The sequence below is a fragment of the Pinus tabuliformis genome, chromosome 1_2 (genome assembly GCF_031772625.1).
Source record: "Pinus tabuliformis cultivar Carrire ecotype Pingquan chromosome 1_2, CPIR1, whole genome shotgun sequence".
In the NCBI taxonomy this organism is placed as follows: Eukaryota; Viridiplantae; Streptophyta; class Pinopsida; order Pinales; family Pinaceae; genus Pinus; species Pinus tabuliformis.
The window spans coordinates 908,180,684-908,187,031 of NC_142298.1; positions in this window are offsets into that span (position 1 = coordinate 908,180,684).

The following is a 6,348-nucleotide window of genomic DNA, read 5'->3' on the forward strand; positions in this document are numbered from 1 at the left end:
GAATATGAATCTATGTCTTTGTGTAGTGTTCTCTTCTTGTGATCTTGCAGGAACCTATTGAAGCTAGGCGAGCGAGAAGACAAGTAGCTGGGAACTCTCAAAGAGAAGAGAAACCGGATCGAGGGACAAACGGAAGACACCGGTTAGTCCATCCATCTCTCTTCATTCTTAATTCATAAAGGAAGAATACTAGAATAGTTGTCTCTGTTTGTTGCTAAGGCACTGTCACACCTTAGGTGGATAGGATCGTCCTGCATAGGCATTTTTCCCCACAACAAAGTGGTAAGGAATAACCATGTCCCAAAAGTGTACATTGGACCAATTTTTATAGCAAGGGTTTTCATACCCAGCTATGCAATAAATCTTGAACCGATAAATGCAATTTATCTCTTTTAATAAGAATCGAAACCCTTGCCTTAGGACCTAACGGTCCCGACATCATGGTGAATCACAATAGGGATTGCTAACTCTAATGAATATCCAAAAAGGGATTATTGCCAAGAACGGCTTGAAAACCCTTGTAGGGTAAAAATATTTTCGAACTGTAAATGAGTGAAAAGAATAACCAACCAGCAATTTGTTAGAATGGAAAATGGAGTTGTAATCTCTAGTTGAAAGGATAATTGTGAAAAAAAAAACGAAAAATGCAATATGTACTTGTCAAGTGCATAAAACAAAAAACCAAATTTAGAGGAGTGCTCTTCATGGAAGATAAATTCCTATAGAAGTAGCAATAAGAAAAAGCGAGTAAGAAAAGTACGTGTAAAATTGTTGTTGTTTTCCATATATTCAACTTGTCAGCCACATAGGTCAGAGAATTCAGAACTGAGTATAATAAAAAAAATGCAATGAAGTGATTAAGTATATAAACCATCAGGAATGTATTCTTGCCTTGCTAGAGACCATAAGCTGCATGCACATAGAGGCTCTGAATACTTCGCGAGCTAGGAGAGTCAATTGGAGAAGGCATCAAAACAATGTTAGGTGGGTAGTCCTATTCTTTCCACGACTAGCCCACCTAGTTAACGGGGGGGTTAGAGGAGGGGTGGGTAGCCCCCTCTACGAGGTCCGGGGCAGCACCCGGGGAAATTTGTTTTGGACCCTATATTAGGTGGGGCGAACCTACCTATGGTTTTGTGCATGGTTTTCACAAATGGTTTTTGGCGTGATGGTTTTCGGTCCATGGTGTTGGATGCTTCAGCATGTATATATATATTGTAACATTGAAAAGAAAATAATGAAAAATCAATCTGGTAGTCCTGGTTTTGGGATCCAAAGGAAAATCTCTGTGTATATGTGTTTTATGTGTTATGCTCTCGCATTGTTTATTTTCTGTTCTTAGAATTCGTATGCAGGTACTTTCTCTACGGGGTTAAAACCTAAATTTGGTATCGGAGTTGTTTTGGCTTCAAGGGGACGCCTTTGTTGCTAAGGTGTTTCGCTTGGGCCTGTGGTAGACCTTGTTCAATGGGAGATCTGCGGGATCAATTCTGGTGGTGAAAGAAGATGGCGAGCAGTGCAAAGATATAGATCGAGAAATTTAATGGTCAGAGTTTTGAGTTGTGGAAACTCAAGATGGATGATCTGTTGGTGGATAAAGATCAGTAGATCGCGGTAGATCTAGGTACTAAACCAACAGGAGTGTTCGATGAAGAATGGAAGAAGTTGGATTGGAAGGCAAAGAGAACAATACAATTGTGTGTCTCAGATTCATTATTGTTGAATGTATCAGGGGAAGCTATGGCGAAGGCCTTGTGAGACAAGTTAGGGACTTTGTACCAATCTAGGTCTCTGGTCAACAAATTGTTCCTACGGAAAAAGTTGTATAACCTGATGGGATAGTCTGTGATGAGCCTAGGTATTGCAAAAAGAATTTTGCAACTCCCAGGGCTACCAGCTTTACTTATCAACCCAGGGTTCATACAAACTTGGAGGTGACAGTGTTATATGCACAAGTAAAAGTGAAGGTCCTGCCTGTTGTCACTGCTCAGCTGGCAAAAGACTCGAGGAGTTCCAAGCCAGACTTCTATAGGGTCAGAAAAAGCTTAGTTCTTTGATGGAAGAAGAGAAAATATATTCTAAGGGAGAGCTACTCTACTACAGTAATAAATAAAACGGCATGTAATGCTAACCACACCATAAACTAACTAACCATCTAAACAACTATGCTAAACAGAATTACTAAATCAACACTAATCTAATGCTACTATCTAAGTTGCAGAGGAAAAGAGCATTAAAATATACTAAGGTGTAAGCATATGAACTAAACTAAATCTGTTTTCAAGCGGAAGAGCAGTCAGAGATCGAAATTGGTGAAAGGAGGATGTAAGGACGTAGTAGTGCATAGAGACCGTTGGATCGATCAACGAACAAAATATGGACGACGAAGATCTTATCGTGGGGGCTTAAGTGAATAGATAGATGAACAGGGTTAACAAACAGGATGAACATCGAAGATATTATCGTGGGCGATTTAGTGAATAGGTGAACGAATAGGGTAACGAAGCAGATGAACGACGAAGATCTTATCGTGAGGAATTACGTGAATGGATGGATGAGCAGGGAAACGAAGCAGATGAATGGCGAAGATCTTATCATGAAGAATTAAGTGAATGGATGGATAAATGGGGTAACGAAGCAGATGAACGACGAAGATCTTATCGTGAAAGAAACATGCGGAAATGATGGAGCAGGTTTTCAAAGGCAGTAAGCAGTTTCTCGCGTGTCCTCAAAGTTGTGAGCTGTATTTTGAAATTTCACGCGATTAGCCTAATTGGGTAACACGTAGCACGGGAAAACCAATTTTCTTGTGTGCTCTCGGGTGGATAACAGTCATGCAAGAATCCGCACGAGATTGTGCAATAACCATTGGATCAGGCTATATAGATCGATGGTGGAGATTGGCCAAGCTAGTTGGCGAGCAAGTGACGTGATAGCCATCGGATCAGGCTAGATAGGTCGATGGTGGAGATTGGGGCGCATAATGTATTGAGGTGACGCGATAGTCGTTGGATGAAGAGAAAGATTGACGGTGGATATTAGAGTGCATAAAGTAGGTCGAAGACTTCATGTGCGATGGTCGTGGGGTAAACTAATGAATCAGACGGTTATTGGTCAGGTTTGTTGTGGATCGGACTATGAGGAAATGATGCATGAAGAACGTGTTGAAGGAGGTTTCAAATGAAAACGAAAGAAAAACCAGTGAGGGTGAAGGTGGACCGAGAGTGAGGGAAAACGATGATAATGAAATGAAACAAGTAACTACATCAAACAACAAACTCCAAAGCTCATGTGAGAACTAGAAACCTATGTTTTTGGGGTTGCTGAAGGGTCTCTTCCTCAAGTCATGGTCCCAAAGGGAGGAGGTGAGACCGAGACACATGCGCACAACCTTATGGTGATCTTCTTCTCCTAGCTAACTTGCTAATTGAAAAAAAGCACAAATGGAAGTAAACTATAGCACAATCGATCTACTCTACACTACTGTAATGGGAATACAGCTACTTAAGTAAATGAACAGAAAAACAGGAAGCTATGTTATACTGTTGTACTAGAAATGCAACTACTTAAGCAAATGAATAGAACCAAAAATCTATGCTAGCATACATGTACAATAAAGAGGATCTTTCGCTACTCGGGTTGGGAGGATCTTTCGCTACTCGGGTTGGGCCCTAACCCAAGAGCTTCAGCCCTCTGAGTTAACTCAGTGTTGGCTCAAAAAAGAACTCATCTTTATTATAAAAACCATGGATTACATAACAAATTGTCACAAGTCTTGCAACTCAGAAATAGAGTAGAGTTTTACAATAAAAATCCAACATCCTACTGAGGTCCTAAGCCTCTCTACTTATACATCTGAAGTCTCCAATGGCTTCCTTCCGATTAGGGAGGCTTGGCTCCCCACTCATGATAAACTGGTTTCTGACGCTTTCACTTTCTCAGCTGTCTTTTAGTCCTCATGATTTGGTTGTTTGCACTCTGAGCTGATGGAGGAATATTCGAATGGAGGGGTAGTAAATGAGGAGGATTTACCTCCTATAATTCCTCTCCCTTGTCCCATTCGAGTTTTTACCAAGGTCTTTGCCACAGTTCCTTGCTTTTATCCTTTATATCTGCATTACATGCACTCTAGACCACAAAGCAAAATATCCAACTCTAACTCATCTCATAAACAAACTATAATCAAAAGTATGCAATAAGTTGTGAGAATAGTTGGTTTGACTAAGGTAGGAGGTGAATTAAGGCCCATATAATTACCCAATGATGAGGCTCATCATCACCCCCCTACTGAAAGTGTTTCTCATCCTCTGAGCAACTTAGTCAATGTCCATGTCCTTCATGGCTCTGGTGGCCTCTCTAACATCCCATGCCTCTACTATGGTCTCTTCCTCTTGTTCATAAAATCCTGCTTTCCTTTCTACTTCTTCCCACTGCCTCCTTTCCTCTTCTTCTTCTCTCCCTTCTAGCATCCCTAGTAGTAGTGGTGGACTGAGTTTTAGGCCTATCCAATTAACCTTCAACCTTTGCATTGATTGCTTATACATAGTTGTCTTGTTGAGTGCCTCTCTCAACCTTTGAGGGGAGTGATATTCTCTGATCTTCAAGTTGTGTGACAGTGTGTTCCATCTCCTTGAGCATGCATGTATACTATCATCTCCTAGCAGCCTAAACATATCCTCAAAATGCAAAATTGCTTGCTCTTGGGTAGTAAGATATCTAGGTTCCAGCTGAGGATCATTTGAAATTAGATTATGGTTGTTGATTAAGGCCATGGGATTTGATTGTTTAGCTCTGATGAAAAGAGGTTCATTTTTCTCTTTGGCCAATATTCTTTTCATCTCTGCAACCCTTGACCTCTCATGGTTCATCGATGATGCCAAATCCATTAATTGTAGATCTCCTAGCTCTGCATTAGGATCCAAAATATTCATGTATGTGAGGGTCATGTTGTGCAAGTAAAACTCATCCATTTTGGCCCTATCCTCTAGTGCACTTTGATCACAAAGATCAATAAACTGCCTGTAGTCCTGAAATGGCATGGTTCCCCTTTGTGCTAGTGTTTTAATCTGAAATTGCAGCCATTGTTCTCTGAGGTAAAGAGCATAGGATTTAGCTAGCATCCTACACTGGATGGCCTCTAAGGAGAGGTTGGCCATTTAGGCTACTTGGTTTTCCTTTTCCTGCAACTGTCCTCTTAGCCATGCATTTTCCTCTCTATTTTTCTTATCATCTTCCTGTTGTTGTTCTTTCTCATCTCCATCAGTTTCTTCCTTTGTTTCCTCCTCTGTTTCAACATCATCCTCCTTGTGTTCTATTTCATCATGTTCCTTTTTATTAGTTTCTTCTTCATCCATCTCATCCCCATATAGCTCCGTATCTTATTTTTCTTGTTTTGCCTCCTCCTCATTGATAGAAGGACTAACATCATGGGTGAGGATTTTGATGTCATCCTCTGCTGGTAAGTTTTTGAAGATTAACCATGTTATAGGGATCCTAAGGGTTTGGAGGGCATCCTTAAAGAGGATCCTGATCAACCCATCATGAGCCAACTGTTGGGAATTCCCTCCCTTTACTTTTCTACTGGAGTCTATGAGTGATTGCATAAAGAAATAGGGTATGCTGAGTCTTTGGTGAACTGGTGTTTCTGCCCCAAGTCTTAATTATTCAAACATTCTAAAATGGTTGCCATAACAACACTACATCTATGGAACAACAGATGAGGTGACAGGGTATGGTCAATGAGGTGGATGGTAATGAATGAGGGTGGCGAATGACATGCAAGAGATGAGATGGAGTGGAGCGATGGTGGTGGCCCGCTGCGGTGGTAGGGAGTGTATAGGATGGTCATCAGGCTTGAACCCCCGCAACAATCTCAGGCCATAGATCTTAGTCAAACACCGTGACGTCATGGTCAACTACGGGGGTTGAGCCTGAGTTGTAACATGTGCTCGTTGCTCTCCTGTAGAGCACTTTATTTGCCTCTCGAACCCACGTTTACTTAAATCTTGTGCTACCGCTCGAACTTTAATATGGGTCGAGGCCCCACCTTATGTCATTGTTTTCAAACTCTTGCATTCTCTTCTGACTTATTAAAGAATTTCCTTTTTGCCACCTTTTCACTTATAAACCAAATACCTCATACCCTTCACAAATTTTGATCAAATGATGCATATGAATGAGTGAGCAGGATACTTACCTGTGGTCCTGATGCCACGATGCAGTTGTCAAAGATCAGAGGTGTTGTTGATGGTAATTCTTCTTCCTACTCTGCTATCTGTTGATGGTTTATTGGATTTTACAGGTGTCCATGACTGAAGATCTGATGTTGTTGTTGCTACTGTAGAGCTC